Genomic DNA, 12,106 nt, shown 5'->3' with positions numbered 1-12,106 from the left:
ACGCAGAAGCAGGAGTCAGGCCCCGTGGCCAGGTACTTGTCACCAGCTAGTCTACGATCAACCAGGACGGTCTGCAGTGATTCTACACTTGATCTTAGCCAAAGGCCGAGAAGCGATGGTCTGCAGCGATCCTGACCTCCTGGTAGTCATGCCCTCGTGTCAACCCTTGCCTTTCCGTGTAGGCTGAGCCTAGTGACTCGATTCGAACCACTAGAATATGGCAAGAGTGACGGGATGTCACTTCCAAGATTTGATTACAGAACATTGTGGCTTTCACCTTGGATGCCAGCCCCTCTAGCCCTCTGTCTCGCAGAGCCCTTCCATCGGAAGGAACAAACTGCCGTGTTGAGCAGCCCTGCCGGGAGGCCCACGTGGCAAGGAGCTGGTGTCCAGGGCCAAGGCCTGGGCCTGCCAACAGCCCGGTGAGTGTGCTTGGCAGCCGAGCCGGGCCAGTCCAGCCTCGGAATGACTGCAGCCCCAGCCGACACCCTGCTTGCGGCCTGTGGGAGACCCCGAACCGGATGCACCCAGCCAGCTAAGCTTCGCCTGGCTTCCCTATACACAGAAACTTAAGAGATAATAAATGGGTTTTTTTTTAAGCCACTGTGTGGCGAGAGTTGATCTGTTTCACCAGAAATAGGTAACTGCCGGCAGATTCTGGTACCACAAGTGGCGTGCTGCTCCCCTAGCAGAAATTAATTTGTGGGAGTGACTTGGGAACTGGGCAGTGGACTTCGAGAACCGTTAGTGAAAGATTAGGGTACCTGGCACATGTTACTTGTGAAGTTTGGGACTTTGAGGAGATGGCCTTGAGGGTTTAAAGGAAAGGGAACTGGAGAAAAGGAGATCTTCGTTCCGTTCGGGCAGAAAGTTGAGCAACACTATTGTTTGCAGTTATGTGGCAAGCAGCGTGTGTTCCTGCCCCACGAACCGGGAGATCTGGCTAAAGTACACTTCCAAGCAAAACCTTGGAGGTGCCCCATGGTTACGTCTTGCTGCTGCGGGTCAAGTGTGAGAGGAGAGAAACACATTGAGGGAAGGACTGTTAACAAAAGGAGCCAGGGCTTGGTGGTTTTGGAGATTCTCAGGCATTACACCTGGCAAATGATGGGCAAATTTAAGAACTGGGTTCCTGCAAAGGTCAGTTCAAGGGCACTGCCGGGAGAGAATGGTAGTCTAAAGGTGAAGCTGCAGATGGGACCGTGAGACCTTTCGTTAAGACCCCGGAAAAATCAAAGGTGGTGCCTTTAGAGTCACACAGAAGATCCCTCAGTCACACAATAGGGCTTCTCGCCGTGTTAGCAGCAGCACAGGCAGAGAAGGGCTTATCTTGAAGATACTTGTGGATATAGCTTTTGTCTAATGCAGTGAATCTCATCGAGAGTCACAGGAGACCTACTGCAGCTGCAATGGAAAAGGAAAGGGAACAGAACAAAATGAAAAGAGGCTGTTGAACCCCCCCCCCCCCCCCCAAAGTCTTCTGGCAGGAAGCGGGCCCAGCCAACTGCTAAGTTGCTAACGCACGCTGCCTCCCCTGGAAGGATGACTCTGACAAGCCATGGAGAACTGTGGCCCCCGACCTTGAGACCTAATAAAGGATTCCAGCTTTTGCCCAGCTAGATTTCTGAATCACCGTGGACCAGTGACTTCTTTGTGTCTCCCATTCCCCCCTTCCTTCTGAAGAAGTGGTTATGCCATTTGGAGATGACAAGTGGTACCACAGTAATGGAAACCAGAAGAGAGCAGGAGAGAAAGGTGCCTGGGTACCGTGCCATTTCTGCCGGGCTCCCCAGAAGGCCACACCTGTTGCTGAACAACCAACTTTTGGCTTCTGTTTGCGGATCTTGGCGTTTCCAGAGGATATGTGAGAAAACTCAAGCCATCAGGAGAGTTCTCATCAGCACGCGTGCCCATCTCCTGTCCATGGCAGTAAACGTGTGGTCTCTCCTGTCACTGTACATGAACCAGTCGCATTCCTGTATGAGGCTCACACCGCTGTGCACTGGGTCCCATTTCTGCTGGCCCGGTTGGGACCTGGACCCTGCAATTCTGTCCCTTCTCTCTTAGGTCATCGGTTTTCTGTCTTTACTAGATGAGTCTCATTAACAATGCAACTAAGCTGTTCCTTCGTCCGTTCAAAAATAATACTCCTGACCTCACTTTTCTGCCGGCTGCTGCTTAATTTCTTTTCCTTTAGAGGAAAACTCAGTAGAGTCATCTGTACTTGCTTACATCACTTCTTCTCCACTCATCCACCCTTACACCCACTCGGGTTTTTATTGCCACCGTACCACTGAACTGGCTCTTGTCAAGATTACCAGTAACTTCCATGCTGCTGAGTCCAGTGGCCAGGTCTCAGTCTTCATGTTCACTGGCCTGTCTGCAGAACATACCATCCCCGATCCTTCCCTCCCTCTCATGCACTTTTTTGGGTACTTGACTTCCAGGACATCACACTTCCCTAGTTTTCCTCTTACTTCTTTGGTGATTACTTCTCTGTTTTAAAGCCATAATACTCTGGGCTAGGTCTTTGGACTTTTTCCTTGATTCTCTCTCATTTAGTGATTTCATCTATCCTCATGGAATGAATGAGCTTCCACTTAAAACCAGGCCAGATAGCCAAAACCGTCGATCATCTGGGTCCAGGGGACTCTCTGATCTTTTATATTGTTTAACTCTTATGATTAACTTAAGAAATAAGAATGATAGTGAAAAACAACTTTATTAGAAATAAGAAAAAAATGCACTCATACAGCTAATTCTATATCACCCTTATAATGACGTACAAATCACATTTGGATGCTATTTGTGTTTGTTTGTTTTTTTAATTTTTTGCCGTATGTTACGCTTTCCTTTTGTATCCTCTGTCTTTCTCTTCTCTGAGACCTGTGCTTATGGTCGAGGGTAGACATTCTCTCCTTAGTTCTGTATTCTTGCAAGCTCATTTCCTAGCTGTGTGAGGAGTTGTCTTAGTAATTTGCAGTCTTGTAATGGAAACTTTTCCTGTCAACTGAAAGCATTCACTGTACTAATATCAGTCACATCAAAGAAAATAGACACAGGCTATCTTGCAATCTTTGGCAAGCATAGATTTTAACTCTCTTATCAATGTGTCTACCACTTCTTTAGCCTTGTTAACAGTGTAGGATCATTTTAGGTGGTTTTGTTTCTGTTTTTAGACAAGGGCCTTCTGAATCTGTTAACATCTGAGAATACATTGAGCTGAGAACATCAACAGTTTTTTGGTGTTTTGTTTTGTAGGACAGAAAGAATCATCGAATCTCTTTGAAATCCAAATAATGTGCTCTTGATTCCTCTTCCTTTCCATCTGTGAAAATACATTGAAATTCAACCCTATTCTTCCTAACAAGAAAGCAAGTTAAGGCAAGCGTTTTTTGTTTTTTGTTTTTTTTTTTTTTAACCGAGTAGTACTCAAGCAAATCCCAAACCTATTCCAGAATTGTTTGGTTATATTTATGCCCTGAGATTTAAGTTCTCTGTCATGCTTGTACTGCCTTTGACCCTTTGTTCTGCCCTTGTTCCTTTTGTAGATCTCTAACCTGTGTAGATCTGAATCTTCCAAATAGGTATTTCACGGATACGCACTGTCTCAATTTCTATCCCCTATTTTCCTGTTTTGAAAGCATGTATACCTCAAAAAGGCCACTTCCTTTGAGTGCAGTTTCATCGCTTATCAACTGTCATGCCTCAACCTGGAACATATGCATCTTGTGAATTCTGAGTCCAGGTTCCAAATATATCTCAGATGGACTTCTGGTTCTTCTTATATTTTCATAGTCTAAATGCAATAGTTAAAGGTTTTTGTTTTTGCTTTCATCTCTGATAATGCATAATTCTGTCGCTTGGGCCAGTGAAACCTTGGTCACCCTGGATTCTTTTTCCCTCATTAGGTCAGCAAATCCTTTAAGCTCTGCCTTTCAAAAATAAGTTTGATTCCATCCCTTTTCATTAGCTCTACTGCTCCTATCAGTACATCTTCCTTTCTTGCCTAGTTTACCTGGTCTCTTGCTTTCTACCATGGGCTCAAAATAATTTATTCTTTAAAAAAAATTTTTTTTAATGTTTATTTTTGGGAGAGATACAGAGTTGGGGGGGGTGGGGCGGGGCAGAGACAGGGGGAGACACCGAATCCAAAGCAGGCTCCAGGCTCTGAGCTGTCAGCACAGAGCCCGACGCGGGGCTCGAACCCATGAACCGTGAGATCATGACCTGAGCTGAAGTCGGATGCTCAACTGATTGAGCCACCCAGGTGCCCCAAAATAATTTATTCTGTACACAGCATTTGTCATGACCCTTTTAAAATATACATCTGATCACGCTCAAAATTCCACCAATGTGTTTCACTCAGAAGAAAAGCCAGAGTCCCTACAAGGCAATGTTGAGCTGGCTCCCAGGTACCTCTCTGATCCCTGTCTCCCCCTGTTGTCCCCATTCTGTATTCTGTTCTCCCCGTCTGCCAGCCACGGGCTTTCTTGATGTGTTTCCTGAAATGTGCCGGGCACTCTCTACTTGTTCCCATGCTTGTCATGCTCTCCTCCAGATCCCCTCGTGTCTGTCGCCTTCGTCTCCCTCACATTTTTGCCCAAATATTAACCTCTTCAGTTTTTTTCTTTAAATTCTCCATGGCCCCTGCCATCTTCTAGCATGTCATAAAAACATCTTTTTTACTACTTGTCTCTCCTATAGAGATGTCTGGTTTATTTACTGCTGTGTATCCTTAGTGTCTGGAATAGTGAATGGCGTTCAATAAATATTTGTCAAATGGGTGTTAGATTCCGGAGGTTTTCTACTTGTTACTTTTTCATTAACAAGGGAATACTTAGTAACTACAGGAATTTGTAGGGTGGAACTCTCTTTGTATTTGTCATTCAGTCTTTTTCTCATTTAGTAGGGACCGTTTGTCCCTGGGTGTGTTTGGGGGTCTATACTGTACCATCAGTCGAGCTTCATGGTACCAGCCTTGGAGAGGTTTCAGATCAGCCTCTGCTGCATTCTGTCTTAATGATATTTGTATTGCGGAAAATGGAAATGTTGTAGGGGTTAAAGTAAAACAAATTACATTTTAGAAAGCCACATTAAAAAAATTGCACCGGTCACTAAAACCCTTGAAAGTCTTACTTCTTCCCTAAATCTCCATGGGTGTCTCCACTGTCTTTGTCAGTGAATTAAATCTGTTCTCTCCTAAACAACATGCAAGATGATTTTGCATGTAAAAAATAAATCAAAAGTATTTCTTATTTAATTACATCGGCATTATTTGTAATTTGCTGCTGTTTTAACGGTCTTGTTTTCTGTTGATTTTTATTTCAGATGTATGGCATTTTAGATCTGTTACTGGTTGGTGTTACTCAAGCGTTCTTCCCCACCACCCCCGCTACGTCATCGCTGAGTTCTTGTTACCTGGTCTGGAAATTCGGCCACCATTTAAATGTGTGTGCATTTCCTTTAATGGGGCGATGTGACCAGAGTTCTAAACAGTTGAAATAAAAATGCATTTTCAGAATACGACCCACTATGTAAATTTTAGACAGAGTGTATATTGGCTGTATTTTTTTTTTTTTTCCAGAGCAGACAAGATGGACTCGATAGGCGTCCATTTAAAGAGGCTTTATTTCGAGACTCAGCGGGGCTTTCATCTGTAAGGTGTCGTGTAGTATTACCTAAGAGATGTTACATAAGAGAACAGAATTCCTTTTGCTCCCTTTTCTTGGTACGATCTTTTTTTCTGGGTACATTTCATTGACAAATTTAAGACATTAGAAATGCTAAGTGTCTCCCTTCATATTTATAAACTGAGTTCTTCTTATTCTTTTGTTTTTTATATATTTAGCCCACTCACTCATCAGTTTTCCAGTCCGTGGTAATTGCTGGCAACTGCTTTGGAAAAGGACACTACTAAAAGGCATAATTAAAAGTGCAACTTTTGTATATTGCTAATTTGCATTTTTCCAATAACTTTTATTTTCCTTTGAACCCTTAAGATTCACTGCTTTTCACTAAAAAGTAAACTAATTTTTTTAAGTATATTTATTTTGAGGGGCGCCTGGGTGGCTCAGTCGGTTAAGCGGCTGGCTTCGGCTCAGGTCATGATTTCACGGTCCGTGAGTTCGAGCCCCGAGTCGGGCTCTGTGCTGACAGCTCAGAGCCCGGAGCCTGTTTCAGATTCTGTGTCTCCCTCTCTCTGACCCTCCCCCATTCATGCTCTGTCTCTGTCTCAAAAATAAATAAACGTTAAAAAAAAATTTAGGTATATTCATTTTGAGAGAGAGAGAGAACACGAATGAGTGGGGGAGGGAGACAGAGATGGAGACAGGGACAGAGTATCCGAATTGGCTTTGGATGGGGCTCGAACTCACAAAATGCGAGATCAAGTTGGCTGCTTAACTGACTGAGCCACTCACGTGCCCCAAAAGTAAACTAATTTTTAACCATAATAAAAAATGTATCAGAAAAACTTATTAACAAAAATTTAAAAAATTTTATTAGCAAAAAAAATTGTGTTAGAGTTTACATTGTTTTCTTTTTGTTTTTTTAAGTTTATTTTTTTATTTTGTGGGGGAGAGAGAGAGAGAGAGAGCAAGCATAAGTGGGGAAGGGGCAGAGAGAGACAGAGAGAATCCCAAGCAGGCTCAGCGCTGTCAGCACAGAGGCCAATGCAGGACTCCGTCTCACGACCATGAGATCATGACCTGAGCCAAAATCAAGAGTTGGACACTTAACCCACTGAGCCACCCAAGTGCCCCTAAAACTCTTTACTTTTATTTTTGCTGTTTAGCAAACAAAATATATTAGGCAGATTTCTTAAAAGCTGATAGTGAAAACTTCTTCTGTGTTTTGCCAGTATAACATAAAATTTAAAACGTCAAGGCCGAAAAAAAAAAAACAAACGTCAAGGCAAGGGGACAAGAAGGGGTTGGGGGAGAGTAGCCAAGTTGAAAGGGTGTTTGCAACTGGGTCAGATTTTTCTAAACGGCAGTCTACTTCTCTATGGTGGAGGCTGCAAGCACACACATTTTTAAGCACTTGTTATTTGCAGTTGGTGGGGCCTCGTTTGGGACTAGGTAAAGGATATGTTACTTTCCTGAGTACAGAATCAAGTTTTGGCCATTTATTAGTTGGTTGAAAGTTGACATAGGTAGATACCTTGTAGGGAAACTTTGCCTTTAGAAGTGTTACCTCCACCTAGCCAGTGGTTCCATTCTCATTCTCTAACGGAAAGAAAAGAAAAAGAAAAGAGGGTAAGGCGTGTATATATTTTAGGCTCAACAAATAAGCTAAAACCTTTCCTTTTGAATACTTTGCCAAAGGACTTCAGTGCCTGTTGTCTTAGTCTGCTGGGCTGCTATAACAAATTACCACTGATCAGGTGGCTTAAACAACAGAAATCTCTCTCTCACAGTTCGGGAAGCTGGGAAGTCTAAGATCAAGGTGCCCGCAAAGTAGGTTTCATCCTGAGGCGGCTTCTCTTGGCTTGTAGTTGGCCACCATTTCCCTGTGTGCTCATACGACCTTCTCTCCTCTCCATGCATGTGATGAGGGAGAGAGCAAGAGTGAGAATGTGCGGGCGCATGTGTGGGCAAGCTCTCCTTGCCTCTTCTTCTAAGGACACTAATCTTATAAGATCAAGAACTTCCCTCATGACCTCTTTTAACCTTAAGTAAGTAGTTCCTTAGAGGCCTTGTGTTCTAATAACACCCACAGTGGCGGGTTAGGGCTTTACCACAGAATTTTGGAGGGGAGGGATGCACAAACATTTAGACCATCACCCTTGCCTTTTTAATTCACCAAAAATTTGAGTATTTACTGTGTATTAACCACCTTTATAGACCTGCCATTATCTAGCTATGTAAACTCAAATTACCACTCAACCGCACGTGGCCACAGTTTCTTCGTTGGTGAAGCAAAGTGGTTGAACTGGGCAGTAGTTATGATTCACTTGAACTCAACCAATATTAGTTCCATTTTCACTTTCTCCTCTTATTTTCCTCTTTCTCTCGTATATTTAGGGTTGGTCCTTGCTGTTTTTACCCTTCCTTTTCTCTCCTTTTGTTTCTTTGTATTTTTATGTCTCGTGTTCTGCCTTCTCTCCATTTACTCCTTCCTGAATTGGATGCATTTTCTAAGAACTTAAAGAGTTTACTAGAAGTTCAGCATGTGGATGGAGCGTCTTATTTTCTTTCTGTTAAACATATTGCAAACCTTTAAACTAACCTTACTCTAAATTAAATGGCTTTTTGGTAATGTTAGAACATACCTGGTTTGCTTTTCTCTAGTCCGCTGCCCTTTGCTAGGCAAGTTTCCTCACAATGTTATTTCATAAAATTTACCTGGGGAGGCTAGGGATATTGTTTTTCATGTATGTTTTTACTAAGGCCTCTAAGTGTTTATAGGAGTTGATGATGACAGTAATGTATTTATTTTTAAATTTTTCTTTATTTGAGAGAGCGAGCAGGGAAGGGGCAGGGGGGGCGGAGAGAGAATCGTTAGCAGGTTCCACACTCAATGGGGATCCCAATGCAGGGCTCGATCCCACAGCCCTGGGTTCGTGACCTGAGCCAAAATCAAGAGTCGGACGCACGATTAACAGAGCCACACAGGTGCCCCGATGGTGATGTATTTTTTATTCTTGAGGGAAGGAAGGGCCTTGTGCTGTACCCCCCTGATTTCTCCCTTTTGATCTTTGGCATTTGAAAGTGGTTGCTCTGCAGTCTCAGTGGCTTTTCTCCTTTTGTGAATGTCAGCAACAAACTTTGAAGTGAGCTTCACAAGATGTAAAAAAAAAAAAAAAAAAAATGGGTGACATGGGTGCGAGACTGTGTTGGTGCTAATGTTTCCATGACTGATGGAGAAAATTTGCCAGAAACAGTGTCAGTAAGACCTGTAGAAACTAGATCATGAGTGGGGGGATGTCTTGTCCTACTTTTAATATAAATCCTCGGTCTGATGGGCACAGTCTCAAGAAACCATTTGGCAACAAATTATGCACATCTTAAAGCTGTTTCTTCTGGAATTTAAAAATCTATTATCCCTACAACCTGGTAATAGGTATTGTGATAATGGCAGTGATCATTATAAGGATGCTGATGAGCCACTGCCGATTTTTGAATGCCTACCATTTGCCAGGCTTTACATGAAACATTTTACGGGCATTAACACACCAGATACTAACAGCAGCCCTATGGTAAATAGTCATGGGATGAATTCTCAGTGTTCCAGCACTTAGCGCAGAGCTGAATACATATCAGGTACTCATTAGTAGGTGTTGAAAGGATTTAAACTCAAGTGCACTGTCTTGCTTAAAATTGTCAGTCTCTGTCTGCCCTCACCCTGCCCAGCTATGGATACAGAAGGCGTGCGAGTTTATTTCTCTACTCTGAATCAGAAAGTTTAGTCTGGCCTTATGTTAAGGAGCTGCTTTCCCGTAGCACAGTCTTTACATAGTCCAGAGTCTCATTAGCCATGTGCCAGGGGTTAAACATTGCCCCCACTGGATTGGTTAGTCTCCTTGCCTATCTTTTTGTTCTGGTGCTTGGTGGCAATCTAGTTTTCCTTGGGACCAGAGCCCAACACTGAATCCCACTTCGGTTAACTGAGGAATCACTCAACCATTCCTTGCTAGTATCTTTTTACAAATTTATTGGATCTTGATTTTCTTTTTCTTTGAGTTTGATGATATTCCTTCCTATGAGACTGGGAAAAGTCAGACTTTCCCTTGCCCTGTCCCATGGAACCTCTTGACTAAGAACAGCTCAGATTAGGCTAGTTCAGTATATCCTTATGATTCGATCATTTGGATCTTGACCTCTTCCTGCAGGAGGTCAGTCTTTGACCAGTCTCCACTTTGACCAGTCTTTATTTCAGTTGAATAATTCCTTGCTCCCAGGACTTCACCCCCTTCTGTGTTTCTGTTGCTGCCTGGTGACGTACGCTCAGTCTCGGGCTCCACTTAACTGCTGGTCAGAACTTCATTCCTTCTGCCCTGGGCCTTCGAAGCTTCCTCCCTTGTTTTTATTCCCTTATCTTACCTTCACAGTTCTCTTGTTCCTCCCTCTCCTCCAGCCATAGGACACACATTGCTTCGGGAAACCCAGTGATACTTTAGAGCGTAGGTCCTGGAAACCTGTTTTTGCGCTGCCGAGGTTCAGTTTCCTTTCATCGGTCTCTCCCCAGGTACGTAGCACAAAGGAAAACAGCGACCTTTTAGAATAGCTTTCAAGGGAGGTAGCAACATACCAACTCCCCCAGGATACTGTCGAGTGGAAGCCCCCTGGCCTGAAGAAGTAAGAACAGGAAGGGTAAACCTTTGAAATGAATAGTTTGGAACTATGGAACTCATGGAAGCAAGACAAGCAAGAGAAGGGGGAAGTGGTGCTGACTCTAATGTGGATAAAAGATTTTAAAAAATAATAATAAAGGCACTCTGGAATACACTGAGAGCCCCAGTGCATCGTTTTCTTTAAACTTCGTGTTCTCTGTAGCCATGTCTCTCATTGCGTTTGTAAGTGGACTAAATCACATGTCTTCACGCATCTCTGAGTAAAAGGTCAAAAGAATATAGTTCATTAAACTCCTTGTTGCCTGCGAACAAATCCTGAAAGTTCAAATACCTGGGAGTCACTGCCTATGAACGTAAGATACCATACTGTTTTTGAGAAGAAATCAACACCTGCTTTCATCAGCTGTTTATCCAGAAGAGCGTATGTTCTGTATAAATCTAGCCAAGTCTCCTTCACTGTCTGCACATACTCTACAATATGGGTGTTCATAATGTGATCCAGATATTTTCACTAGGGTTCTGTGTTATTTGAGTGATTCTCCCATATTACAGTTCTCAGTTAACCAGAAACTCCCATTGTTTTTTATTCACTTTTATTATTTGTCTTAGAGAGGTTGTGGGAAACCTTTTCTGTTATCCTTATTTTGCATGTAGACTGCTATCTTGAACCTTTCGAAGGGAGCTTGCCCGCAAAAGTCTGTATTTACATTCTGTATGCATAGAGCCACGATCTCAGGGATGAGAAGGAGGTGTAAATCAGAATCCAGAGTCGGGGTGAGAGAGACTATATTTAAACTTCTAAGTCCTAAATGAACATTTCAGAAAGTAAGGCTGTGTGTGCTCTTCTGGGCTGATGGCAGATTCCGAAGATAAAAGTAAGTGTTGTAGGACAAGGGTTTTAAACATGGTTAAGAGACACTCATTTCAAGTCTCTAATTTTCTCTGAATGACTCAAAGGATTTCTATTTCGTAAGTCTGCAATAGAAGAATGTCATTAAAGCTTGTTCAGACTGAAAGATGTAGGGCGTCCTGAGGAAGATTCAGGCATGGCCAGAAAGGGACAAAAGATTCTTGGCCCTAGATTTTCCCTTGAGGGTTTGAAGCCAGATTGGTTTAAACAACTGTTAAAAAACAAAACACAACAGAGATCTCTCTCAGTGGACTAGCCCCCTAGTAAGACAGTTGGAATGTTGGAGCTGGACAGTTTCTTGTCAGTTGGTCACAGCCATGGAAGAATACAGTGGGGCTAGGATTTGGGTCTCTGGCTTGGCCCTTAGAGGAGGAGGGGCTGGGGTTTTCTGAAAGGAGGAGAGGTTTAGAAATGAAAATAAAAGTCCCTTAATCAAAGGGCAACATTCAAAAGAGATAGGATTAGGATGTGAGCTTAGGGGAAATACCTAAACCAGAAATATTAGTTGTTCACCAAGGAAAAATAGGAGTGTTTGAATGGAACAGCTCCATAAAGAAGGAATTATCTCAAAACCCTGTTAATTTTCTGGCCTATTGGTTCTTAATCTTTATTTTGGGTCTTGAACCTCATTGAGAATCTAATGAAAGCTGTGGACCAGGTCCCCAGAACAATGTACATATTTACAACATTTTGCACACAATTTTCAGAGGATCATAGGCCCTGTGAAGCCCAACCATACTACGAATGTATTAACTCTTTTGTCATCTACCACTATCGAGACTTAGCCAAAATTTAGTGAACTTGGTGCCACAGGAAGGTTTTGGAGGCTCAGCGATGATTAATGTTGCTTGACATGCGGATGGACAATGGATTAAATTCAGGGTAAAGATACATGTAAT

General features: G+C 42.9%; 1 protein-coding gene across 11 annotated transcripts in view; it reads left to right on the top strand.

Moving 5' to 3' along the window:
* The window catches only part of RBFOX2 (RNA binding fox-1 homolog 2), a 280,295-nt gene that overhangs the window by 141,183 nt on the left and 127,006 nt on the right, over nt 1–12,106 (top strand). The window contains exon 1 of one of the 11 annotated variants that reach the window (XM_042993164.1): nt 11,142–11,172. The exons of 9 other annotated variants lie outside the window; for them this stretch is intronic. The gene's annotated coding sequence lies outside the window, so the exon portion shown is untranslated. Of the gene's footprint in view, nt 1–11,141; nt 11,173–11,368; nt 12,090–12,106 lie in introns of those variants that run through there. One more of the 11 variants, XM_042993165.1, reaches the window with a different exon arrangement.

Source organism: Panthera tigris, chromosome B4 (assembly GCF_018350195.1).
Source record: "Panthera tigris isolate Pti1 chromosome B4, P.tigris_Pti1_mat1.1, whole genome shotgun sequence".
NCBI lineage: Eukaryota > Metazoa > Chordata > Mammalia > Carnivora > Felidae > Panthera > Panthera tigris.
Note: the sequence above shows the minus strand (reverse complement) of the source record. Positions and strands in the feature narration are given on the sequence as shown.